Source organism: Esox lucius, chromosome 10 (genome assembly GCF_011004845.1).
Source record: "Esox lucius isolate fEsoLuc1 chromosome 10, fEsoLuc1.pri, whole genome shotgun sequence".
Classification (NCBI taxonomy): domain Eukaryota; kingdom Metazoa; phylum Chordata; class Actinopteri; order Esociformes; family Esocidae; genus Esox; species Esox lucius.
Window position 1 is genome coordinate 13,847,370 of NC_047578.1, and position 27,663 is coordinate 13,875,032.

Below are 27,663 nucleotides of genomic sequence, written 5' to 3' on the forward strand. Positions count from 1 at the left end.
GAGCTGGCGGCTGCGGCCACTGGGCAGCGGGTGGAGCTGGCGGCGGAGGCCACTGGGCAGCGGGGGGCGCTGGTAGCGCTGACTGCGTCTCCCAGGCAGCGGGGAACGCTGGCTGCGGCTCCCAAGCAGCGGGGGGCGCTGGCTGCGGCTCCCAAGCAGCGGGGGACGCTGGCTGCGGCTCCCAAGCAGCGGGGAGCGCTGGCTGCGGCTCCCAAGCAGCGGGGAGCGCTGGCTGCGGCTCCCAGGCAGCGGGGGACGCTGGCTGCGGCTCCCAAGCAGCGGGGGACGCTGGCTGCGGCTCCCAAGCAGCGGGGAGCGCTGGCTGCGGCTCCCAGGCAGCGGGGGACGCTGACTGCGGCTCCCGGGCAGCGGGGGGCGCTGGCTGCGGCTCCCGGGCAGCGGGGGGCGCTGGCTGCGGCTCCCGGGCAGCAGGGGGCGCTGGCGGCGCTGGCTGCGGCTCCCAGGCAGCGGGGGACGCTGGCTGCAGCTCCCAAGCAGCGGGGGACGCTGGCTGCAGCTCCCAAGCAGCGGGGAGCGCTGGCTGCGGCTCCCGGGCGGCAGGGGGTGCTGGCTGCGGCTCCCGGGCGGCGGGGGGCGCTGGCTGCGGCTCCCAGGCAGCGGGGGGCGCTGGCGGCGCTGGCTGCGGCTCCCAGGGAGCGGGGAGCGCTGGCTGCGGCTCCCGGGCAGCGGGGGGCGCAGGCTGCGGCTTCCGGGCAGCGGGGGGCGCAGGCTGTGGCTCCCGGGCAGCAGGGGGCGCTGGCTGCGGCTCCCAGGGAGCGGGGGGCGCAGGCTGCGGCTCCCGGGCAGCGGGGGGCGCTGGCGGCGCCGGCTGCGGCTCCCGGGCAGCAGGGGGCGCTGGCTGCGAGAACCGGTACGGCGGGTCCCGATAGCCCCACCAGTCCTCACATCTCCCAACATCAGGGAAAGCCCTCATAGGCCCCCCCGGCGCTGTTGCCCGACGCCTAGGAGCTGGCACCGGGCAGGGCTGGGGCACCTGGACTACCCCACACGTGAGCACGGGTGGCACGGCCGCGTCCTTCCATTCCGCCTGCCCCCACAGCACCCCGCCAAGAAATTCTTGGGGCGGACACACGGAGGTTTGCTTACGTCGCCTCCGTCGACGTCTCCTCCGGGGTGGATGCTGTGGAGGCCCGGTGTGCCGCAGAGGACAGTAGGGGTTCTCCTCCTCCTCGGTGTCGCTGTCCGGCCAACCGAGGAGTTCCCCTACCGTCCATTTCTGCTGTGTCTCTTGGTGGTGGTTCATTCTGTCACGGTTGTGGGGTGAAGAGGACACAGGCGCAGAGTAGAGGTAGGTAAGGTAATCCATTTAATACAAAATAAAGAATGCAGGACTCCAACAAAACAAAAAGCAGCAACCAGTGACGTGGGTATTCCTTACACAGGATAAACAAAACCAAATGAACCACGCCTTGGGGCCTACAAACTAAACTTAAATAGGGTCCCCAATTGGAGGCAATGACTAACACCTGCCTCCAATTGGGGAAACCAAAAAAAGGAGTAGAGGTGGCTAAAGGCCACCTCCTGTCCTGTCCTGGCTATGCCCCGAGCCCAGCGCAGAGATGGCTAGGGGCACAGCCAGGACGTGACAGTTATTGATCCTGCAATTTACCCTTTTAAATGCACAATTTATCCTTATGGAACGACCCCTGACCTCTTGAAAAATATGAAAGCTTAACATTTGAGACTGGTGCTTTGGATATGTCAACTGGGGGCTAAGTCTGAAGGAGTAGCTGAAATAGCTTGGCTGTATCTTTATCTAAGGCCAATATATGGCCAAGAATCTAAACATGCAACCATACAAAAATAACAACAGGTAATATTTTGGGAGGGTTAAATCTAGCAACTCCACACTGTTATCTGAATGTTGGAACCAGATCAGACAATTCTACTGTGGAATTCTTTAGTTATTGATCCTGAAAAGTAACCCGCAAAGTATTCGATTAATCCTTATGGAACGACCCCTGACCTCTGTGTAAAATATGAAAGCTTGGGAGTTGAGACTATTGCTTAGAATATGTCACCTGGAAACTAGTCTTGAAGGAGTTGCTGAAGTAGCTTGGCTGTATCTTTATCTAAGGCCAAGATATGGCCAAAAATCTACAAAATTATTGTCAAAATCACCATGCATTTTTGACTGTTTGTGACTGCACTAAACATGCAACCATACCAAAATAACAATAGGTAACATTTTGGGAGGATTAAATCTAGCAACTCCACACTGTGATCTGAAGGTTGGAACCAGATCAGACAATTCTACTGTGGAATTCTTTAGTTATTGATCCTGAAAAGTAACCCGCAAAGTATTCGATTCATCCTTATGGAATGACCCCTGACCTCTGTGTAAAATATGAAAGCTTGGGAGTTGAGACTATTGCTTAGAATATGTCACCTGGAAACTAGTCTTGAAGGAGTTGCTGAAGTAGCTTGGCTGTATCTTTATCTAAGGCCAAGATATGGCCAAAAATCTACAAAATTATTGTCAAAATCACCATGCATTTTTGACTGTTTGTGACTGCACTAAACATGCAACCATACCAAAATAACAATAGGTAACATTTTGGGAGGATTAAATCTAGCAACTCCACACTGTTATCTGAAGGTTGGAACCAGATCAGACAATTCTACTGTGGAATTCTTTAGTTATTGATCCTGAAAAGTAACCCGCAAAGTATTCGATTCATCCTTATGGAATGACCCCTGACCTCTGTGTAAAATATGAAAGCTTGGGAGTTGAGACTATTGCTTAGAATATGTCACCTGGAAACTAGTCTTGAAGGAGTTGCTGAAGTAGCTTGGCTGTATCTTTATCTAAGGCCAAGATATGGCCAAAAATCTATAAAATTATTGTCAAAATCGCCATACAATTTTGACTGTTTGGGACTGCACTAAACATGCAATCATAGAAAAAGAAAAAAAATTCTAGTCAGTTTATAGGGCATCATTACAAATAGACATGAGGGATATGTAATCTCACAAAGAAAACATTTTGGTCATATGTGTATTTTTTCATATAAAGCTGTAATGGCCCATTGACATGAATGAGAAATATGTCCAGAGTGCAAAGAGGCCCTATACATATTGAAGTAGCCGAGATGCCCTCACAATGTAGCCAATATGCCCTATAGGTAGTCGAGATGCCCTAACAATGTAGCCAATATACCCTATAGGTAGCCGAGATGCCCTAACAATGTAGTCAATATGCCCTATAGGTAGCTGATATGCCCTGTTGGTAGCCAAGATGTCCTGTTTCAGGTAGCCAAGATGTCCTGTTTCAGGTAGCCAAGATATCCTGTTTCAGGTAGCCAAGATGTCCTGTTTCAGGTAACCAAGATGTCCTGTTTCAGATATTTCTCTCTCTCTCTCTTTCGATTTTCTTAGATACTCTTCGGCCTCTTGATTCCTATGTCATTCCATCCCTTCCCTTTCGGTTTGTCTTCATTAGTACAGTAATCCAGCTGACATTTTTCCAAAGCAACTCAGTTACGGGAGCCACAGGAATGATCTGTATACTAGAGTGTGATGGAGAAACAATCCTGTATTAAGGACTGACGTAGAGCTTTATTTTAACATGCGGAATATCTACTGAGGACTGAACAATCTACTTTATCTGCATGTTGATGTTAATATGAAGCCATTCATTAGTCTGTTAACCCTATTAGGCTGAGTGAAAGGAACTCTTGTTGCATTCATCTCTCTGTATGTGTTCCATAGGGAACTCTCCATGGGGAACAGAGCCAGAGAGATGTACACAGACATAATGTGGACTTGAGTCATAAACACTATGGGAAACAAAGTGCCATTTGGGACCTGAACAGTCGGAAGTAACAGTCAGGTGTCCTCCCCCAGCAGTGACCTATTCAGTGATGTCACTGGGAATTTAGGGAGTACGTTTTATTTTGTGATGCTAACTTTACCTCTTTTTGTATGGACTCGGTTCTTTTTGAGTGGTTCAGTCCAAAGAACAAAAATGCCTCTTGTTCACATCCAGTTATTAGCCATCGCTGTTAATTTTGGAGCTACCTATTGTGAGCGAGTGAGTGTGTCAGGGCACACTTCATAATTCATTCTTCCATACCTGTGATTCATTCAGACTTCTCAGTCCACCTGTGCATTATCCACCTGCTTGTGGGTTCTGGCTTATTTGGAATCAAGACAGAATCTTTACACAGGAACTAGTTTAAGTCGAACTGATATACCCCCCAGACTCCTGAAGAATGTTGTGTCTCACATTAACACAAATTAGTTGAGCAACACAGCCTAATTACTCCCTTGTTGTGATTCAGTGGATATTTTATTAAGGTAGATTAGTCTTTACTAGATTACCCAGAGTTTACAGAGAGAAAACAAGAGAGACCTTTTTCTCCAGCTGTGGAGAAGAGCTTGGAGTGTTAGACAGTGTACTCCTCCTCTAAGAAAAGAAGGGAAACAGAAAGTCCCCTGCCAAATCTGGGGTCTCTAGAATCCCCTAAATTCCACTTACGGTTTACAGTGTGTGACAACGCATTGTTTATTGGTTTGCGTTTTGTTTTCCACTTGCCTGGTCAACGTCTGGTGGTCTTTGTTCACAAGGGTTGGGAAATAAATTCTGGGTGGCTGTCGAAAGGAGCACACCATACATACTGTAGAGCTAGGCTAGCTGTGACGGCGTCACTGGCTTTGTAAAAAGTTTGACAGGTGTCCTAGCTAGCTAGAGCTCGGCCAAAGTAGTATGCAGCATTTGGCACCGGCGTAGCTGGAAAGGTCCAATCAGGGGAGGAGTGTGGAGAAAGTTGGGCGGCTATTGCTGACCTACTGGCAGTTTGGCAGCCTATCACATTCTCCTGGAGACCTCTGGGACAAGTAAGGAGAAAACATTTGGAAGATGTTGGAGGAAATAGTTTCACCCATTTAATACACAACATAAAGCATTTAGCCAGTCTACCTCACTCCCTCCCTCTCTCTCTCCCTCTCTCTTTCCCTCTCTCTCGCTCTCTAAGTACTGTAGGCTGTATTCATATTGGGATTGATAATACAGTCGATTGCAAGGCAACACGCAATAGGTTTGTGAGTTGGCTGAAAAACACTTTTGTACAAGTGGAAATGTACTTGTTAAAATGTTGTTGTTCATGTTCTCTCTCTACTTTGTTGTTGTGTTTACTACCTGGCGGCCTTGCCAGGTTGGACTCAGGAAAAATTTTATTCCTGTGGCTCTGACAAACAATACATGTAGTTTAGTCATAGTCCAGTACAAACAAAGACTAGCCATAGTCCTTGTTTCTCTCTCATTTACTCCTGCTTTTCTCCATAGCCCTCCCTCTCTCTTCATCTGTTATTTACTTCTCCCTCTTCTCCCTCTCTTTTTACTTTTCCATCATCCCCCACTCTGGCTTTTCCTCCCTCGTTCCACACAGTGGACTGGGAAAGCCTGCTCTTTACAGCAGGCCAGTGGTGTGTGTGTGTGTGTGTGTGTGTGTGTGTGGATCTGTCTAGAGAAGCACAAAGAGCTCTGTGGTCTGATGAGTGTGTCTGAACTGACACACTCTAGGTTTATGTTGTTGTTGGTGTTTTGCCATATCTATCACAGCGTGTGGTTGGCAAATGATGTACTGTGGCTTTATGGAGCATGCACTATTCAAATAATTAGGCCCTTAGCACAGATATACCCAATGTTTCCATGCATTCAGCTATATTTATTATTGTGTAATGCTTATTGTTTTATTTGTCTGGTGGTTTTTCATGAATTATAGCCTTTATGAGCCCTATATGAAATGAAAGTAAACGCAGATAAACATTAATGCAATGAAAGTATTTTGTGAGGCTTCCCTTATGTAGTAATTCAAAACAGAAGCAATTTGCTTTGATAGATAGTTGTGAAATGTTTTAAGTTGTGGTAAATTGTTTTAAACGTATTTCCTGATTTGCCATAACTCTTTAGTATTTTATACTATTTTAGTATTTTTTGTACATTTCCTTACCCAGGTGATCCTACACAGCTAAAGTTAAAGCATTTACCAACAGTAGTGTTCTAGAAGGTACAGTAAAATCATTGCATTCATAACTGTCGTTTTTGACCAGATTCTCTAAACCACTGGCTGAAGTGACTGCTTCACAGAAATTTGCAGACAGACATCACTTCTTAGCAACTCATCTTCTGGAATCTTTATGAACCAGACATTTCAGATTTGGACTCATAGGCATTCAGTCCCTAGTTGTCTCTCCATGTTTTATGGTCTTTGTGTACTGCAATCTCTTCTGCTTGCAAGGATGGTTTCCTAGCTACAACCAGCCAGATTGCCAGATTATTTTGCCAGATGCTAAGCTAGCACTCTCTCCCTTACGGAAGTAACCTTCAAAGTAGCAGTTTTTTTGTGTGTTTTCTACTGCATTTTCTATCTTAATCTGGCCTGAATCTTACAGCTTGAACACTATATCTGGACATGCAGTCTCATGCTTACAGGGTTTTGCCTTGTTCATATAATACTATGAGTTCTTTCTGTCAAATGGTCAGAGCTTAGCCATTTGCAGTACATGGAATGGTTGTGGTGCTTGGAGTCAAGGTTTGAGAACCAAATCTGCGTTCTTCAGGCGTTTACAAGATATTAATTAACTTTTGGAAAACACAAAACGTTCCTGTTACATTTGTTGTATTAATGTTTATTTTTATTTGTTCTAATGTTACATAGGAAATAAACACTTACGGCCTAGATAAAAAGTTTAAACATAATTTCCTTGGGTGGCCTGGGACTTTTGAAATGTACTCTATATATAAATATAAATAAAGACTTTGAACTCAAGATTAATATTGCACCTTCATGTTCACCTACATGTAACTTGGACATTTTTGTCCCACAATGGCAATGACTTGAATGGTTGAATAATCTTGAAAAGTCAAGTTGTGTATATAGTATAATATTGTGTTTTGATTGGTCTGTGACAGTCACCGCTCTCCATTGATAGGCAGTAAGATTTACTGTTTGAGGTTACAGTGTAAAACCGTGATGATTAGTAGGGATGAGGATTGTTTTGAGCCCACCCCTTAACTACATAAACAGTCATTGGTCTGTCATTGTCAAATCAGAGTTGTGACACCATGCAGTGAGCCAAGGGTACCCAAACAGGCATTCAAGGCATTTATTTTCAAACAGCTCTTTATCATAACCCCAACCCATTTTCAGATTCAGAGGGATATATTTGCATTCTAGTGTGGAAATACCATTACACCAATAGAAAAACACTGTTTTTGATTACACTCAGCCTTTAATGTCATCACTTGACAATGTATTGCCAAACCATATGTACATGTAAGTGGATTATGTGGTTCAGAGTGAGATTAGCTTTCAGAGCATTACAGTTTACATTACAGTAATTGTGTCTTCCATACACAACCGCAAAAAAAGAAAAGCAACCAGTGGTGACATATACTGTGTGAATGTGTACTGTACAATATTCTCTCTATAGATACTGCACACACGCTGCACTCACACACAACCACACCAAGTGGTTCCATCTGGCTGGCTGCGATTCCACTTCTCCTTTGTGGCGTCATGTGATCGCTCCTGCCGTACACCAAGTGTATACATGAAGTAGGCCTAAGCATTTCCTAATCATAGTTCTCCCAGAAGCAGAAAAAACATGGTGGCATTTTGGTGCCACAGGATAGTATCTGACTTATTGTCTAAACAGTAGTTCCAGTATGAGAAATGTATATATGTTGTTAATCTTTTTTTTTGTTTGTTTAATAAGTGTTAGATCCTAAATTGAATTCTAAATGAGCAGGAAAAAGCTAGGAAGGCCTTTTTAAGGGCTCATTATACAGCTCCGGAAAAAATGAAGAGACCACTGCACCTTTTTTTTTTCCTTTCCAAAAAGTTGAAACGGAAAGTTTTGAGTGAGGAACAGACGTGTTCAATTTGCAGTGGTCTCTTAATTTTAACCCTTCTGTTCCTCACTCAAAACTTCCTTTTTGACTTTTTTGGAAAGGAAAGAAAAAGGCGCAGTGGTCTCTTAATGTTTTCCGGAGCTGTATGTAGTCCAACGTGACTAAACATGGTTTGTAGTTCTCTACCTTTAAAAGATTCAAACAAACAATACTGAAATCGCAGTGTTCACAGCTATAGACTGTCGACTTCAATCAATGTCTGATTAACATAGGATATACCCAGTGGTCCAAATATGTTTATTTCAATTATGTTTTCTTCATAAAGAAACTGAGGAAAATTGCTTCCCAGCTGACACAGTAGTCTAAGGCACCAAGCTGAAAATGTATATCTCTGAACAACTGTAATAAAAATAGGATTTGAATGAACTTTCCAAAAACATGTTACCAAGGCTATCTTATGGATATGGGTGTAGTATGTAGAAGCAGTGTTACATAGTGCTCTGGGCCAAATGCTCAGCATTTTGTGTAATTATGATATCATCCTTTTATTTATGCTGTCATAAAGCCATGGTTTCCCTAAATAAACAAAAAAGACTTCCTTTGGCCAATTTGCTAATTAAATCACTATCGACTGCTTGTCATTTAAGAGAATACTGAATGCTTGTTTGATATGTTGTCGACTAAACTAAACTAAGCAATATTGAGGTTTTCATGAAATCACTAGTCTGACAGTTGTGTCTGCTTATGTTTACAATAGATTATGGTTACAGCATATAAACAACTAGTTTTTTTTATCTGCTAGCGGAAGCCGAGTCCCAGAGTGATTGAGCGCTGAGTAGCAGCTCTGTGACTGAGGGGAAGTGGCCAGTACACTGGCATACCGCAGTTTCGCTGGACCCCTACGCAAGGTTGGAGTGAAAAAACACAAATGATCACCACCACTGACAGAATATGGGATAATAGTGTTGCATATTGTACAAGGAATTTCCAATGCAACAGCGTCCTAAGCGGCAACCGTGTTTTTCTTTTCTTTTTATTAGGCCCTTGCCATTGTCCTGGCCTACACCCTAAAAAGAAAGCAAGCATGTGCCCCTGCACCCCCACAGCTGCCTGCCGTCGAGCCTTATGGCTCCTTTTTCTTGTCAGAGCGCTTGAAGCTGTTAGCAGGAAGTGCAAGGCTCAGGCAAGACTGGATGTATTCAGTATTCCCTGACATGATCAAATGTGAGAAATGTCACTCCACTTGATGCCGCACCTCGCAGTATTTTGATTCGCTAAATCCATAAGACGACAAATACGCATCCAACTTGGGTCAATTTCTAACGGTCCGTGTTCCAGGCTAATAGGCCATAAGTAATAGCCTCAAGACGACCTTAAACAGATCTTGAACAATACCCGTATCAGAGGACAACCTGATTCACAAAACTTTAAAGGTGCACTATGCAACTTTAACGCCACCTATCGGCAGTGAGTTGAATATTAGTTCTACAACTCTATTAAGATCTGACACAATCATTACTAACTATGAGCATACTGACCAGTCTGAAGCAGTGTCACCTCCAACAATCAGTACTGGAAAAATAAACATAGACTTTAGTTTAAAATTGGATTAAAGTGGATGGGTCCTTTCCATAACTACGGAATACAGAACAAACAAAGTAAACAGCAAAACCAATCCAAACGTCATCGGAGCTATCTATTGCGTTAGATGCATTGTCATATTTCAGAAATTCGTTGAGGGCTATCTAGCGAACATGAAACCATAATCGTGCTAGCTATCGCTAGCTGGAACAATAATATGTCCACTTCGACCAGTGTGCAATATAATTGCTTCTTCCGAGCAGTGTTAGCTTATGCGTTAGGTTAGATAATCAATCTAGAAACGTATACATAGTGTTCCTTGGCTATCGCGCCAACTAGCTAAATGAGGTGATGTAACCTACTTGTTGAGCAGAAAGGTAGCCAACTCTGCGTCACTGTTCACGCAAACTTCAACTCTCACTATCAAATGCTAAATGTACCCTTGTTTTACTCCAGGCTTTGTCGTACGCTCGCGTTGCTTCTGTATTCTGTATTTTAGTTTCTGGAGCGTTCAGTGTAGGCTACATGAACCTGAACAAAGCTTGTCATTGGCCTTCACTTCACACACTTTCAAGGAAGTACACGCCTACGAACGTCCCGGCATTCAATGTTTTTCTTGCAACCATGGCACATGTGTTATTGTCAGTCCTGACTCTCTGCCAGAGACTGTTGCTGCATTGGGCACCTTTAAACTCTTCACAGGCAGATTAGGAAATGGGGAGTAAGGTAACTGCTGCCTGCCGCCAAGGAATAGGCTGTTGCGTGTATGAAAACAACCGCCTGGCTGATCCAGATTATTTTTTTCAATATCTGAAAAAACTTAGCAACAAAAAAAACAAACAGAACGGGCAGTCCTTGCATTATTTATTATTTTATTGACTATATTATACATCCTCTACAGCTGGTGTGTCTAAAGTCCGTGTGATGCAGTCCACATCTCCTAGTTGTCTCGAAATTTGATTATGTGGTACAAGTATCCCATTGCTCGCTCGTGTTACGGTACGAGTGCGATGCATGCGTAAAAATGAGTCCAGAAGGAAAGGAAACTCGGAAACGAGCGACAACGCTCCAATTCTTTACATGTTATTTAATTCAGAAGAACTGACAGCACCTCACGGCGGGCGTGGACTGAACAACAGTCCGTGAGGTGCAGTGGCAAAAACAAACACATAAATACCCCACTAATGAGTGAGCGGGAGCAGGTGCGTCCTCGGGGTGCGCTGCTGCCATCACTCTCCAGCCGGTTAGTACACTGGCGAGGAGTAGCGCCGGAGAGGAAGGCAACGTCATCACAAACTAACCAGACACAGGAATGGGATGCCATGTAATATACCTTGACACGTGTTGATGATGGTCGTCAAGCTTAAATACTCCTCATTTGGTCTAGTCAACGCATGTTTGCAGGACTGTGGTCCAGTGCTTACGTTCCCATGTGTGTATGTTGCCCCCCCCCCCTTTAGGCAAGGGTTCAATACCCGTCTCTGCCCTTCACCTCTGTGTTTCTGCTTCATATATCGGCGTCTGATTTTGACTGTCAATAAGAACAATTTCGCAAAAGTTAGGAAAGTGAGTGTCCCCCCGAGTTTTATTGAATGTGAACGCGTCCAATAGCGCTGTTTGACGCAGTCAATGAGAAATGTTGTGTGCTGCTGTATTTGGGTTAGCTTTAGCTTGGAAACAGCCAGGCTTCTGTAGTCAAAGCTGCATCGGGGCTCACATGAACAATGTCAGACCAGGGCAAGTGAAATTTCTCCATTTTCCTTTTTTTTGCTAAATTTAGAGTTTAGCGAGTACACTCGGTGTGAATGCGAACCGCTGCTGCTGTAAATAGTAAATTATTCTCCTCACGTTAATGAAAATAACGACTTGCATTCGGATGTAAAATGTGCATTCTTGCAAATCGTCCAGCCCTATTGCTTAAAGCAAGAGATAATATTTTGTCAGGGCCCTGCGCTGCATATGCATGTTTTCAACCTATCACAGAGTTCAGTTAACGCGATACGTTCTCGCTGCAAATGTGAACAGAAAAGTGTATTTACATATTGTGTCAATTTTTAAACGTTATTCGAATTGAAATCATTTAAAATTGCTGTTAGTGTGAATTATATATCCAGTCTGCCTCACCCCTCCCTCCCTCCCCCTCCCTTTACTTTCCATCTCTTTCTCTCTCTTTTTGCCAAAGATTTTACTGCAGTGTCCTTAAAATCCCTGTGTTTGTCCTCCGTCTCCTCTCCTCAACCCAGAACCACTGCAGTGATTTGGGTGCTCTGTCGGAGCAAGGCGGGTGCCTTTTGATGACATGAGGAAGCGGGTTGGGGGAGGGAGGGAGGAAGCCAACACAGTGATAGTTAGACAGTGTGATCTACTTCCTCCCTTCTCTTCTCCTCATCCCCTGTCCTTTCCTCCCCTCTCTTCCCCTATTTCTCCCCTCTCCTCTCATCCCACCTCCCCACTCTTCCCCTACTGCTTCCCTCTCCTTTCATCCCACCTCCCCACTCTTCCCCTATTTCTCCCCTCTCCTCCCATCCCACCTCCCCACTCTTCCCCAACTGCTCCCCTCTCCTCTCATCCCACCTCCCCACTCTTCCCCTATTGTTCCCCTCTCCTCTCATCCCACCTCCCCACTCTTCCCCTATTTCTCCCCTCTCCTCTCATCACACCTCCCCACTCTTCTCCTCTTCGTCATCCTCTCCTTCCTCTTCCTTCTTCTCGCCCCATTCCTAAATCCTCTGCTGCCGCCGGTTTGACTTGCCGGTTTCTTCCCTCTACCCTTCCCTGATAGTGTGCATATGGATGAAAACTGGAAAGAAGCAGACAGCTGTGTTTGAGTGCGCTGCACACTGTCCTAATCTGACCTGTACTCACACTGGCACAGTAGAGGGAGGCAGGGGAAGGGGGCTGACTGAGGAGGCGGAGACCCGAAGGGGTTCATACATTTTAGACGATTCTGTACTGCCTACGTTATCCAGTGTCCCAGTGTTGTGGATTCTGCCCACGTGACTGGTTGTCCCTGGACTCCAGATCTGTCTCACCCTGGGGATCAGTTCAGAAGCATAGCATTGCCTTGCACCGACATATGCAACACAATGACTGACTGGCTTGTTTATGTTTGATCTCCCCTTTGAGGCAGCATGTCGTTTTTGGATGTTTCGGGGTGTTCACAAGGATGATTGACAGGTAGATGGGTGTGGTCCAGAAGTCTGTGCCGCCACTTCAGGTCCGCATATACAGGTGGAGCGTGAGTTCAAGTCCGACAGAAAGATGTAGATGAGGAGGATGGTGGAAGGGGGGCTGATCTGCTGATTGCTGGGTAGTGGTGGGGAGGGGGGGCTTCAGTAATACTAGACCAGCCCCCCTGCCACACCACACAACCTTTTCTCTCTCTTCTATTCATTCATTTGAATGCCCTGTAAATATAAGTGCATGACCGTCACGCCCGCAATTCAGCCAAGTGAGTGAATGCACTGCCCTGTTCTGTTTTATCACAAACCACTTGTATGTTGCCCATAGGTCCCCACTGAGGCTGCTGCTTATAGTGAAAGTAATTAGAAATGAAGTAGGTTTTTAATTAACATTGGCTACACAGTTCATTCAGGAATACAGTTGTAACAGAGTTTAATCTACTTTTAAGCATTGTTGAGATGATTAGTCATTCTGTGAATTGAGTGTTTGTATTGATCCACTTAGGACCCTTTTTTTAAGTCCTCAATAGGTTTGCACATAATTACACTATAATGAGAATAGATGTGTATGTGAATAGAGATGTACCTGGGGATTCGCAACCCCTGGAATGATGATTCCAAATCCTCTATCAATGAGTTGCACATTTTTTCTGTGGGTCTATATTTTTGGTGTAGGATAGGTTTCTCATTTGGATCTGGCTACAGCCTGAGAGCCATTTGGCTACATCAAAGTGAGCCACAGAATCACAGTAGCAGTGGGACACAGGAGTAATGGGACACAGGAGTAATGGGACACAGGAGTAATGGGGCACAGGAGTAATGGGACACAGGAGTAATGGGACACAGGAGTAATGGGACACAGGAGTAATGGGACACAGTAGCAGTGGGACACAGGAGTAATGGGACACAGGAGTAATGGGACACAGGAGTAATGGGACACAGGAGTAATGGGACACAGGAGTAATGGGACACAGGAGTAATGGGACACAGGAGTAATGGGGCAGAAACCGGGGCAAGGGCGGCGGGGGTGGTTTGTAAATAACAAACAAGTCACGTCTGGGATTTGAACTAGAAACTTCCGCTGTATCTTTGTACTGACATTAATTGGATTTCCTGAAACACATTCTCTGAGCGACTTGTTTGTCTGCCTACGGGTACCACCTTCATATAGCCATGAGGATTGAGTTGCCGTTAAATCTACTTACATAAAAGGTATTGTATGAAATTGGTGAAGACCTCTTGAGGCTCCTTGGCTGACCGTCTATTCCCTTATTCCCTGTTTCCATGTGCAGATGTGTCTCCAGGGCCTCTCCTTCCTACCATCCTGTCAATGAAATGAATGAAATACCCGCAAATATCTATCATATGAAAAACAAATGTTTAAACTCATTTTAAACTAAGATTTAAAAAAATAGTAAATTGATGTCTTTCCTCCCTGGACAATTATTACAATATAATGAACATGTTGTGGCTTGAAGGACTTGAAGACAAAAGTATTTTTACATGTTTGCATCCATTCTAGCAGAATGGGAGATGAATGCCAAGCTCTGCTCTGAAACATTGAGTCAACCTTTCAAATATAACTTAATCACCATGGAAACGCAGGGAAATAATGAAGTTAGGCCTGGCTTCAATCCGAAAGCGGGTTACAGGCATTGTGGCTCCGTTGGAAATTCCCTTTAAATGCTGCAGTGCCTAGAGCCCGCCTTTAGTTGAAAAAAAACCTAGTAAACTTTAATCAGTACACTGCACCTACCTATTCCTTTGGCACAACTTGAGAAGCAAACACATTGAGGAACGTATTGTTTTTCTTAAGAAGCAGGTCCGCTTTGTATCAGCAAGCGACCGTTTCATTTTAAAACTTTCTACAAATCAAATGTTTACAGGTGCTGGTCATATAATTAGAATATCATCAAAAAGTTGATTTATTTCAGTAATTCCATTCAAAAAGTGAAACTTGTATAATGTACACATTCATTCCACACAGACTGATATATTTCAAGTTTATTTGTTTATTTATTTTAACTGATGAAAACCCCAAATTCAGTATCTCAGCAAATTAGAATATTGTGTGTGACACCTGGTGCCACACTCTAATCAGCTAATTAACTTAAAACACCTGCAAAGACCTTTAAATGGTCTCTCAGTCTAGTTCTGTTGGCTACACAATCATGGGGAAGACTGCTGACTTGACAGCTGTCCAAAAGATGACCATTGACACCTTGCACAAGGAGGGCAAGACACAAAAGGTCATTGCTAAAGAGGCTGGCTGTTCACAGAGCTCTGTGTCCAAGCACATTAATAGAGAGAGGCGAAGGGAAAGAAAAGATGTGGTAGAAAAAAGTGTACAAGCAATAGGGATAACCGCACCCTGGAGAGGATTTTGAAACAAAACCCATTCAAAAATGTGGGAGGAGATTCACAAAGAGTGGACTGCAGCTGGAGTCAGTGCTTCAAGAACCACCACGCACAGACGTATGCAAGACATGGGTTTCAGCTGTCGCATTCCTTGTGTCAAGGCACTCTTGAACAAGACACAGTGTCAGAAGCGTCTCGCCTGGGCTAAAGACAAAAAGGACTGGACTGTTGCTGAGTTATGTTCTCTGATGAAAGTACATTTTGCATTTCCTTTGGAAATCAAGGTCCCAGAGTCCAGTGTAAAGTTTCCACAGTCAGTGATGGTTTGGGGTGCCATGTCATCTGCTGGTGTTGGTCCACTGTGTTTTCTGAGGTCCAAGTTTAACGCAGCCGTCTACCAGGAAGTTTTAGAGCACTTCATGCTTCCTGCTGCTGACCAACTTTATGGAGATTTCATTTTCTGACCGGACTTGGCACCTGCACACAGTGCCAAAGCTACCAGTACCTGATTTAAGGACCATGGTATCCCTGTTCTTAATTGGCCAGCAAACTCGCCTGACCTTAACCCTATAGAAAATCTATGGGGTATTGTGAAGGGGAAGATGCGATACGCCAGACACAACAATGAAGAAGAGCTGAAGGCCACTATCAGAGCAACCTGGGCTCTCATAACACCTGAGCAGTGCCACAGACTGATCGACTCCATGCCACGCCCTAACCCTAACCCTAACCCTAACCCATTGCTGCAGTAATTCAGGCAAAAGGAGCCCCAACTAAGTATTGAGTGCTGTACATGCTCATACTTTTCATGTTCATACTTTTCAGTTGGCCAACATTTCTAAAAATCATTTTTTTGTGTTGGTCTTAAGTAATAATTTTCAGAGATACTGAATTTGGGATTTTCATTAGTTGTCAGTTATAATCATCACAATTAAAAGAAATAAACATTTGAAATATATGAGTCTGTGGGTAATGAATGAATATAATATACAAGTTTCAGTTTTTGAATGGAATTACTGAAATAAATCAACTTTTTGATGAGGTTCTAATTATATGACCAGCACCTACATGTACTTCCTTATACCCCTTGTAAAAATGTCATTTCTGACCAATTCCTGGATGTAGATTCTAGACCCGTAGCTAAAACATTCCTCAATATATTACATGTAATTTACCCCGCTGTCACCCACTTTGTCCCCAGTGCCCCCTTCAGCACTCATCCCTGTGATCACACAGTGGGCTGGCCCCCAAAGTCTGTGCCCTCTAGCTCTGCTCACTTCTACACATCTGCTATTCCAGCAGTGCCATGTAATTAGTCTCAAATTAGTGACTCCTGAAGCCCACATGAACGATGGTTTAAAGGTACCCAACATACCACGGGGAGGCGCTAGAGCACAATATGACAAGGCAGTCCAAACCTGGCTAGAGCAACAAACACCTGTGTGTAGTGACACAGTTGACTTTAACACCTGGCTGGAGTGAGAAATCTGATTTGAACACCTGGCTGGAGTTAAGGTAAATGCGAAGGTGATCGCTCTATCGGATCCCCTCCTTTCCTTTCTGGAGAAGTAGACTGGATTATGAACCTCTGGTTTGGATCGTATACAAACACTCTGCTTCTGGCTCCTCTGTGTGTCATTGCATATCAAATCCAATGTCATTTGTCACATGCTTCATAAACAACAGCTGTAGACTTAACGTCAGGTGCTTCCATGCAGACCTTTTCCAACAATGCAGAGTTGTAAAGTAAGAGACGGAGAGGAATAAATACAACATCTATCCTAAATATAAAACAGTGACACAACTAATATTTATACTGTAAATAACAATAAGAAATGCCAGAAACCTGGCTACATACGGTACACAGAAGGTACCAGTATCCAGTCAGTGGGCAATCATTGAGGTTCTGCGCTAACTTACCTCATCATGGAGTTAAGGAGACTGGGTAATAGGATGGATACTAAACCGAGGCAGCAGCATTTTTGTTGAGTGTATTTGTGTGGGGAGGAGCTTCAGTATTTATGGGTGTATTTGTTATGTGTGAATGAATGTGTGTGTGCATGTCTGTGGGCAGAGTCAAGTGTAACACACGCTGGACTCAGCACTAAAAGGATTGTTTAAAAAGCGGACCAAGCCAAGAGTCTTTTGGGGTCTTGTTTACCAATCTGGCTTGGGGGTAGAAGCTGTATAGGGTGCTCTAAAGGCATGATGCACTGGTACTGCTGGCCGTGCCTGCCAGACTATTTTTAGGGCCTTGCTCTTAAACACTGCCTGGTGTAGAGGTCTTGGATGACAGGGTGCTCAGCCCTGGTGGTGAACTCTGCCATTCGCACCACCTTCTGAAGCGCATCGTGATCTCGGATGTTGCTATTCAAAGCGGTGATGCAGCCTGTAAAGACGTTGTCAGTGTTGCAGCTGTAGAGCTGTTTGAGGATCTCAGGGCTTGTGCCAATACCTATTCAACCTCCTGAGGGGAAAGAGAGCACAAATGAGCCCTCTTCACCACTGTGTGTGTGTGCGTGGACCATGTTAATGTCTCTGAAATGTGCCTACCAAGGAACCTGAAGCTCTCAACCTACTTTGTATCAGCCCCACGGATGTACTTGTCCCTCAGTTTCCCGCAACCATGTTCCACTCCTTTGTCTTGCTGAGGTTGAGATTATTGCTGCCTACCTGAACTTTATGGTGTTGGCGTTGTGCACGGCTACCCAGTCATAGATAAACAGGGAGTACAGGAGGACACTAAAAATCACGCCACCTGAGGGTGACTGTGGGATATGGGTTATTGCTGGCGTTCACCACACGGGGGCGACCTGTCAGGAAGTCCAGTTTCCAGTTGCAGAGGGAGGCGTTCAGTCACAGGGGGCTGAGCTTAGTGAGGAGGCTGTTACGGTGCCTTATGCTGAGCTGTCGTAGATTAACTTCTTTCTCACCTAAGTATTCCTCTTGTGGTGTGGATGTTTTCCGCGCATTTCAGGGCTACGGATGTGAGTATTACTGGACAGTAGTCATGTAGGTATTGTAGGCGCCTCAGTGTTTTTGGGCACAGGAGCTATGGCGGTCTGCTTGAAACCCCTTGCTTTTAGCAAGCATAAAAGCTGCGTTCGTTTGTCATATGTGTCACTGAATATGTCTCTTCATGTGTAACTTTGAAAGCTTTGTTGGGCTAGTACTGTAGAAATATACTTTAAGTCAGTGACAGTTCAAAAGGACACCATGTGGCAGTACTTGTTATAACATTTCGGCGTGGTTTTCGCCAACACGGTTTAAGCCCAGTCCTGGACAAAAAAAATCGAGCTCAATGGAGATTCTTACTGAGCTCGAATTTTTGTCCAGTGCCGGGCGTTATCTGTGTCCACGAAACCAGCTATATGTGTATGAGCCCAGAAACAAATGTGTGTAATAAAATGTAATCCCTGTCCTCTGTTCACCTCCTGTTCTTTCAGGGCTCTGTCTCGGGGGGCTTGGCAGCTCCTCAGACCAGCCGGCCTGGAGAGAGTGAGACACCTCGGCTTCCTCCCTCCCTCCCCCCCCCTGTAAGAATGGCCAACATCTCACTAATACGCACACACAACCAGAGCACCTCACAGCATGCTCTGCTCTGCCAATACACTGGGGATGTAGAAAAGGACAGCCGTTAGCTGAAACCAGCCCTTCTACACGGCCTCAGCAATACAGCACACACACACACACAGACACATGAAAATGCAGAAACAGACATGCAGAGATGAATGTCAAATACCCTGCCAAGTCAAAGCAATACTGTGAAAGAAATTGAAAAGTGGGCTATTACATTCCTATTTGTCCATGCTTTCTTGAAACCATATGAGGCCTGTTTTAGAGAACGTTCAGATGTTCACGACACCCACTGGGCATATCATACTACGTTATCTGGTATAATATGGAATACAAATGTATATTCAACCACTCAAAAAGACAGCCAAAGTTAGTACAATGTTCAGTGTGCTGTCACTATGCTTTCAGTCACGTTAAACAATCAAACTTAAAATTCTCTTTAAATAGAAAGGAATAGATGACATGTATAATCTCCAAAAGTCTGAAAATGTTTATTTTTCGCATTACACCATTACGTTATCACATAAGTGGTTTTAGAAATAAGGTCTGCGTTTCGTTTAGACCTACCCAGACCCTGCGTTTTTATAACCATGTAGGCAAACCACATAGGACAAGGCAAAGTTTGTCAACATATTTGTATCAATACACTACAATACAATGATTGGCTAAATATAGGCAAAGACATTGATAAGAGTCACTTTGTCCTTTAGATTTTTACACAGGCGTCAATACGCCGAGGCAGTGGAAGCCTACATGAAACTTGTTTGAAGTGGATCTAAAAATCTAATGGTGTAATAACTCAAAGAAACAAAATGTATTTTTGTTAGGATTTATGGGTTTGTGACTTATACAATTTCAGTCAATAATGTCTGTTTGATCATTTTTAATAAAAATACTTTTATTTTTACTTCTGCAGTCTCAAAATGCTTCTAGACCATGTCTTTGAATGCAGCATCTTCCAAAGATGGAGATGGTCAGATCATGGCTGTCAAAAGAGGGTAAATGATCTTTTAGTGGGCAGATCTGTGAAACTGGAGTCTTAAAGCCACTGACCTTCTCCTCTATGAGGCACCCACTTGGGTGATGCCAAAGCAACCCTGCGCCAGAAAGTATAGCTATCAGATGTCCTTACGCCACCTTAGCACTGCTGTATTCACCTATCTAGGATTCATCTCACGCACCAGGCAACTACTCAAATAATGTTCTCAAAAGATTACCAGCTGGCAGCCAAGTGAAACAAAAACAGCTGGGATCCAGATGTATATATTTTTTACCAAAGGATTTGCCAGGCTATTCAAAATAACCTCAGTCAGTCAATTTGCATATTTGTAGCTGGAATAAAACAAATACAGTATATCAAATAATTCTCCATGACTCCATGTTTTGAAAAACCAGTGATTGAAAAACATCACGTTCCAGTTCATGTGAACATACAATGTAGGTATGTTGGCTGCTGTTAAGGCAACTATAGATTTAGGCCTATTCATTCAATGTTATTTTGGGTTAAGGTGGAAATGTCAATCGAACATTATTTATTTGTAAACCTAACTGAAATTAAAGCCAGACATAGACAGAGCAACAGCTGAAACAGATGGAACTGTTGAAGCAGATGATACAGTACATCTCCTTTAAATGTTGTTTGTGTTGCCAACCAAACACAATCCAAAATCACTCAATTTGATTACATTTTAATTTAGCCAGAGCATGAAACCCTAAGCCTATTTTATTGTCTACATTCTGCTGAATTCAGGGTTGAATTCAAACAGTAGCTGTTAACTTTGCCGTTGCTTTATATGCCTAAATTGCATATGAGATGATATACAGTAGGAGTGATAAAGTATGGTCACGGTTGAACCTACCCTTTAAAATATCTTTAATAGCAAACATGATGGTAGACATTCTTAAGTCTAGGTTTAACAAAAATCATTGTAAATATTACAATTTGAACATACTGTGTTAACGTCCTGGTTGGGTGAGCTGTGTGATTAGAAGGAAAAGGGTTTGGTGGGATGTGTGATTAGAAGGAGAAGGGTTTGGTGGGATGTGTGATTAGAAGGAAAAGGGTTTGGTGGGATGTGTGATTAGAAGGAAAAGGGTTTGGTGGGATGTGTGATTAGAAGGAGAAGGGTTGGGTGAGCTGTGTGATTAGAAGGAGAAGGGTTTGGCGGGATGTGTGATTAGAAGGAGAAGGGTTTGGTGGGATGTGTGATTAGAAGGAGAAGGGTTTGGCGGGATGTGTGATTAGAAGGAGAAGGGTTTGGTGGGATGTGTGATTAGAAGGAGAAGGGTTTGGCGGGATGTGTGATTAGAAGGAGAAGGGTTTGGTGGGATGTGTGATTAGAAGGAGAAGGGTTTGGCGGGATGTGTGATTAGAAGGAGAAGGGTTTGGTGGGATGTGTGATTAGAAGGAGAAGGGTTTGGCGGGATGTGTGATTAGAAGGAGAAGGGTTTGGTGGGATGTGCATTGGATGATGTGTTTTGAACGTCGTTTCCTGTTCAATTCATTTTAGCAAGTCCAGTTTGTTATGCATATTCTTCGGTTCCATTTAACAAAACATTGACATATTATGTTCGACAGTACAATATTTTTAATGTTTTGCACAGTGGGTTGATGATTTATCATCTTGTAAAAGGAACTGGGATCATTTCAGTTATGTGATTACTAAATTTGTAGATTCCGGTTTCTAACCGGAATCTACATTCTGAACAGTTAGCAATTCACTAACCGTACAACACCTGAACCGTACACACAACAATCCATCACCACTTGTCTTTCCTTTCTGGCACTGACCCCGCAAATACATACAGCTACTTGTTGAGGGAAATTCCTTGACAGTGTCTTGTGAAATGCCTTAATAGTACACATTGGAGCACACCGATATCAGCTGAAATAACAGTGTCTGCTAAATGATTTGAAGGTGAAGTGTTTGATTAACACACAGAAACTGGTTGGGTCAGGCAGTTCCTCTTAGCCTCTGAGCGATGAGACCTGCCAGCCTACTTCCTTGTTCAGGCCTTGGTTAGTACCAGACTGCCTCCCAACACCCTTTACTGTAGTGCTCCACTGGTTTACCCGGGCCTATACTATAGGTCCAGTACAGACGGGTCCAGACACTCTGTTCACAAATCGTCAACTTTCCTAATTATTTAGGTAAGCTGTGGAGGAGTTGATAGACTTCACTTTGAATTGCTTAGCCTCTCCCTCTGTAGGGAAATCTAACGCTGTGACGGACTGCTCTTCCAGAACACACAGCAGGGGTTCTGGTTGCTGTTGGGGTGTTTTGGGGTTGTTGTATCCCCGTGGAACAGCACAGACAGGAAGACATGCCCATGTATTCACACGATTTTCCCCCTAGCGCTACAGCTTCAACTTCATGTAATGTGATAAGTGCTGTCCAGGCTATCAAACGAAATGTCTCTGTATAGATTCATTCATCACAAAAGGCCCTACTGAAAACACCATCTGGTGGCCTTTATTGTGTGTTTTCAAGTGCAGGTGTGAGTGGATGTCTATTTAATCTGTGTTTATACCTGTTTATTGTGTCTTCATTTGTCATAATTGCTTAATGGAATTATTCCAACAGCTTTTGTTTCAGTGAAAGCAGCAGGTCCTATTTGTCTAAACACATAACAGACTTAATACGAACAGGTCCAAGGCACTACATTCCGTGAGTGCTATGTCAATATATTCAATGTAAGACCTATGTAGTTTTCCCCCCAAAAAAGCAGAGATGTGCCTATAAGGAAATTGTTGGCCAAAAACCAATAACAGATATTCATATAACAAAATCAGCCATTATCAATGTTTTGTCATTTCTGTAGCTGCGTACCCTGGCATAAATTAAATGAGAAATGTGGTTCTGAAAAGGCTTCTTATTGTGTAAATTCTAATTTTAATGTAAATTGATGTAAATGTATTCATACAAAAGTTATATTTCTATACATTTTATTAACAACATACTCCAAAATAAGTCTGATAATGAATGGGTAGTATGTAAATTGTAAGATAAATACACAAGGGTATCCTTTCTGTAATTGTACACCATACAATACCTGGATATTCATGAGGTAAATAAGGTTTGTGAAACTGCTTTAACAAATGCCATTGTTGGTCTTTGGATATGGAGTCATTTGTATAAATTAGCTGTATGTCTGAAAATCGTTAAGTGCTCTGAGATCGTTAGCAGCCTTAAAAGCACTTAATTCTTCTAGGCAGGACTTCAAGTTAACTTTATTATTAACCAGCAAATGTGCCAGATTCTAAATCAACCAGCCACTCATTTTGGCAGCCAACCCCATCCCTTTACACCATAAAATTCAAAACAAACGAGTATGCTGTGTGGCGATTATAAAAAGGAATACAACCATTTCTAACGTGGTACATGGCTGCTCAATTTTTTAAACAATGTTGTGACCTCATCAGAGTCTACAAGCCAAAAAAATACAGATCAGAAATGTTCAGCTGTGCCTGAAAGGAGGTTGCCATGGTGAAGGAGACAACAGCACTTGTGTGCGTCTGTCTGCCGCCACTCGCTAGCTGGCTAAAACCTGGAAAAAATTTAAACAGGCACTTGGTTTGCCCTTTTGGATGTGTGTCATTTAGCAAAAGCCCTTACCTGGGGCAACTTTCAGCCAGTGCATTCATCTTAAGAAAGCAAGGTGGAATAAACACACAAACGCTGTGAAGTCAGTGCTAGAAGGAATAAATATTATGTGAAGGATTAGTGAACAAAAGGCAACATCCATCCATCCATCATCTCCCGCCTATCCGGGGCCGGGTCGCGGGGGCAGCAGTCTAAGCTGGGATGCCCAGACTTCCCTCTCCCCAGACACTTCCTCCAGCTCTTCTGGGGGGACACCGAGGCGACAGTGGACTGAAAAGATTGAACTCCCTTTAATAGGAAGCTGGTTGCATGATTTGGGTGCTATGTAAGAGAAGATCCTGGACTGGGCTGAGCAGGAGACCCTGACACCAGACAGGCTGCAGCTTTTTACACAAGCTGCAGGAGTGTGATGTCACAAGCAGGAAGCGCGACCAGCAGTAAACAGCAGTAGTCCAGATTTAAGATTTGGATGCTTCCGGTGTGAGAGAATTGGTACTCGACTTTAATTCGTACTCTTCGATATATAGCAGGAACCTGCTGGAGCAATCCGGTCCAAACACCGAATCACACTGTCTCATATGGCTGGATGCCAGTACAGTTTGCTTTGGCTTGCCCTTTCACCAAAGTCTAATCCACATACTTGGTACTCTTTCTCTCTTTTCTACGGATCAAGATAAGCCTCTACTTGGCCTTTACTTTTTTTAAATGAAAATCTGGAATTAAAATGATTTTCTGTAAAGACATGTTATCTAAAGACCTGATTATACTTGATATGAGCTGAGCCTCACACAGCCCAAAGCCATTGGCATCCCCTTGCCATGATACCAATAGTTGTGTCTGTTTGTGTGTGTGTGCGTGTGCATGAGCATGCACGAGGCTGGTCTCTTCAGTGGTTACCTGGGATGCCAATTTAAATGTGACACAAAACTCCTGTATCATTGTTTGAACACTACATCCGTGCTCAAACTATGATGAAAAGTTCAGATGCCAAGATGTTGGCAAGTTGAACTCAATAGAAATGAAAAGCAGGTTTGCGTGGTGAAGTTCTTTGCTCTGTGGAATCTGTGCTCAACCCACATATTAGTTTCAGGCAACGGCTTTCCTCGTTAGTTTTGAGTGTAATGTATGCATATCAGACGATACATTGAAACAGTGATTATGATTAGGTTCGCGTTTCAGTTAATGTAGGTAGGGTCTAACATTTCTTCCAATTTCATAATGACGTTTTTCTAAGGAATCCCAGTCTGTAATATCTAAAAGGATTTGATCTATGTTGTGGTTAGTCTATGGAAAAAGTAGGCATAAAATGTTAATACACGCTTAGCCTATTTCCGTACTCAAAACAAAGAGGAACTCTGAAATATCTGACGTCCAGCTAAAGTGCTTTCAAATACATTTGACTGGGCGTCTTACTCATGCTTCTGTTTTCAGTTTCCAACGTAGAAATCGCTGTCATTTGACCTCATTCTTTCCCAACTTCCCAGCTGTCTTGAAAGCACCATCATGTTCATGTGACTAGGAGAACTGCTCCCTCCTTTACTCACAGAAGTCCTTCTCATTGCTCAGCCCGCCCGTGACTGTGCTACCGTAGTGTTTGTGGAAGTCATGCAAGCATAATTAGCATGCAATATGCATACCAACTGTGGAATCACCAACTGTGTTCTGGTGCAACGCATGAAACATACCTCACCCACATTACCTTGAAAGAGCAGCAAAGGCTGCCAAACGATCCTCAAAAGTCAGAAGTTTTTCTATTCTGTCCCTACGCATCCAAAAGGAGTGTTGCTTCTTTTCTTTTTTGTTTCTGCAGCGATACGGCAGTGTTTGAAATACTGAGATTCCTTGTGTCCCTGATTTTATACTCACCTCAACATTCTAGTGGAATGACTCACTGAATCCTTTGTATTGTAGCTGGTTCATCAAGTTGTTAAGGAAATGTTATTTCCTTGACAACTCAATTGTGTTTTTGAACAGTTCACAAAATGCTAACGTGATGAGGATACTTTTGAGCCCCGCGTACTAGATGAACTCCTTTAGGTTGGCAGGCTGGTTTACCTCAGGGATTAAGCATGAACTGTGTTGAACCCATTTCAACCCACTGCAAGGCCCTGCTATGCAATGTGTTCCCCATTTTTCTCACCAATTTTATGATATAAAATTTGGGATTAAGGCCCGGCTTTATCACAGCAACCCCCAGTGGACTTGGCACAATTAGTGACAAGATGTGTACTCGGGAAGCCGATCAGATGCCATTCTAGTTCTTATCCCCCTGCTCGCTTAACCAGTAAGTCAGTATTGGAATCCTTAAGTGCTGGAAGGAATGCACTTTCTAGCCATCTACCTCCATTGAGCATTGAGATGCCCAAGCCACCACAAAGAGTCGCTAGAAAGTGAAAAGAAAGACATCCATATTCAGTTACTAACCCCCCCCCCCCCCCCATACCCAGACATTGCTGGTCAATTGCACAGCCCTTCGTGGGACCCCTTACCTAATCTGTGAAAGGGAGACATCCTCTAACCCTAGTCCCACAATTTGGAAACTAACTGAGAGGCAGTGATTGGATTCTCGAAGGCAGTGTCTAGTGAAAGTCTCACTTAAGCGCTCTAAATAACATAGCCAAATAATATTGTTCATTGGTTTGTTATACACATATTTGTGAGCGAAGCATAAATAGGACAAAATTAGAACACCTCCAATCTCAAAATTAAATTACTAGCCATCTACCTGACAAGTAGAACCATCGTTAGGCACTGCAGTTTGCATTGAATTGTGGGTGATATCAGCCCTGCAAATGACAAAAGTTGTTCACTCATCCTCTAAAGCTAAATCAAGTGCCTACCGGGCAGCTTTTTTGACTTGGACTGGCACTTAAGATGGTAATCAAAACTGCATCCGGTTTGGATGGACATTCCCCCAGGGAATTGGCTTTGGCATGGGCTTAGGGGCTGTGTACTTTGTGTTTGGAGTCCAGCCAATGTCAATCAGTTTACTCACAGCTAGGTTTTCAGAAACCCTCATGTATTCTCTGTCATTTTATTTATCACACCATCACTGTTTGTCTAATAAATCATTGGGTTCATTTAATAAAAATAACTAAAATCTGTTTTACCCTTTGCCTGTTTTTGGCCCTTGAAATTATTTTTCTGATTGTGTGGGACAGCGAATTACAATATATTTGCATACACAGCCCTGATTGGCTAATAGGATTGTCTTGAACCCATCCTTACACTGCTGAACAGTTATTGGTCTATTACTGTGGTCAGCAACCCTATTCCTTCAAGGCAAAGCAGGTTTTTATTTAACCAACTTAGAAGACCAGATGTGTTACATTAAGTCAAGTCACTTATCAGTTAGTTCAATGGGCAATTACTTTCACCGACATCAGTTTGAGGTGTGATTGCATCTATTGACTCAGTCTTAAAATGCACTTCATACATCACAGAGCTATTGTTTTCTCTGCCTTCCATTAAATAAGCCGCTGCTGACAAATCATTCTAACCGGCAGCTCTGATAAGAGGCACATTAAAATAGAGTGAGAAGAGGAGGACACATGACCTCCCTGTTTCTCTCGAGCTGATTCAAGGCTGTGTGTTCAAAACTATTAGTATTACTGTGGTAGTTCAGGACTGTAATGTGCCCGTATTGTGATTAGGTATTCACCGAAACACTCAACCAATCTCTTGTTTGTTGTGTTAGTGTGTGTGTTTTGGAGAGTGTGTACATGCATGAACACCACACACAAACACACGCTGTCCACCCACATTTTCCGCTGGCTGCAGTTCTTTGTTGGAGCCCTCTAGCTACAGTAGCTGTTTCACCCCAGGAGATGTTCTGATTGAGACTCATTTGTCATTGCTGCTTTGAATGTCCATCAGTGTAGTCAAACCAAGGACAGGGAAGTGTGGAGGTGTTCTGCAGGACATCTGGACAGTGTACTTCCTTATATGTGTACGTTTCTGGGACAGTTATAGTTTCTTGCACGCTAGAAACAAGCACAAAGAACCCTTAACACAAACTCACAGCAGCAACACTTTACAAACACACAGAAATCCATACACAGCATTAGGCGTGCGGGTGACTGAAATACACTATATGCAGTAGGTCAGACTACATCAACAGAAATAAAATAAAGCTGCCTTGGTGACCTGAAACTGCCCCCTGTGCTACAGAACAATCTGGGTTACTCTTTGTCAGTGTGTGTCTGTGTGTATATATAAGTGTGTTCGTTTTCAAATGTTGTCATTACAGCGCTCTTAATTCAACGATGTGGCTTTGACATGCCTATGGTGAGCACACTCCGCTCACAGACTGGGCTTTGCACCCAAACACACTCTCACGATGACAGCACATTTCCATCCAGCCTACTTCAATAATATATTATACAACAGACTCCGTTTTTATCTTGTCATGCCAGTTGACATGTGTACAGGTGTTGAGGAAGTACTTATCACGGTTGATAAAGATCAAAAATGATAGTGTGAA

General features: G+C 43.7%; 1 protein-coding gene across 6 annotated transcripts in view; it reads left to right on the forward strand.

The window, feature by feature from the left end:
* thrb (thyroid hormone receptor beta) overlaps positions 1-27,663 on the forward strand; it is a 92,680-nt gene that overhangs the window by 44,123 nt on the left and 20,894 nt on the right. For 5 of the 6 annotated variants that reach the window (XM_010873459.5, XM_010873458.5, XM_020050250.3 and 2 more), the window contains one exon: positions 18,447-18,536. The exons of the other annotated variant lie outside the window; for it this stretch is intronic. The gene's annotated coding sequence lies outside the window, so the exon portion shown is untranslated. The remainder of the gene's footprint in view (positions 1-18,446; positions 18,537-27,663) is intronic. 6 annotated transcript variants of the gene reach the window in all.